Here is a 372-nt window from a genome sequence, read left to right on the forward strand (position 1 = left end):
TGAAGGCCCTGCCACACCTGCTGTAAGCAGGAAAACACCCACGCAGCTCCCGTGTGCCAGAGGCTGCTGACAGAAAATTACAGAGGGGAGATGGAGCAACACACGCGTGCTCGGCCGCCTTTCACAACTCGCATTCCGCTCGCAGCCTGCGGCCGGCACGGAGATTAGGAGCCAGCCTAATCCGCAGCCAGGGAAGGCACAGAGCAGCGGGGCCAGGCCAGGGCTGGGGCTTCCAGGTGGCCACCAAGGTAGGGAGAGGCGTGGGTTGGATGGTCACGGGCTGCAGGCAGGGAGCAAATGCCTCCGCTCTGCGCAATGCCCGTGGGTTTGGTGGAGCTGAGGCATTGCACCAGCTCTCTCCCTCACTGGGGA

At 63.7% G+C, this 372-nt stretch overlaps 1 protein-coding gene across 1 annotated transcript in view; it reads left to right on the plus strand.

The window, feature by feature from the left end:
- The first annotated feature begins 76 nt into the window (after positions 1-76).
- LOC130585755 (lysosomal acid lipase/cholesteryl ester hydrolase-like) overlaps positions 77-372 on the plus strand; it is a 10302-nt gene continuing 10006 nt past the window's right edge. The window contains exon 1 of the mRNA XM_057386372.1: positions 77-248. The gene's annotated coding sequence lies outside the window, so the exon portion shown is untranslated. The remainder of the gene's footprint in view (positions 249-372) is intronic.

This window comes from Malurus melanocephalus, unplaced genomic scaffold (assembly GCF_030028575.1).
Source record: "Malurus melanocephalus ecotype Western Australia unplaced genomic scaffold, MMel_1.1 scaffold_958, whole genome shotgun sequence".
In the NCBI taxonomy this organism is placed as follows: domain Eukaryota; kingdom Metazoa; phylum Chordata; class Aves; order Passeriformes; family Maluridae; genus Malurus; species Malurus melanocephalus.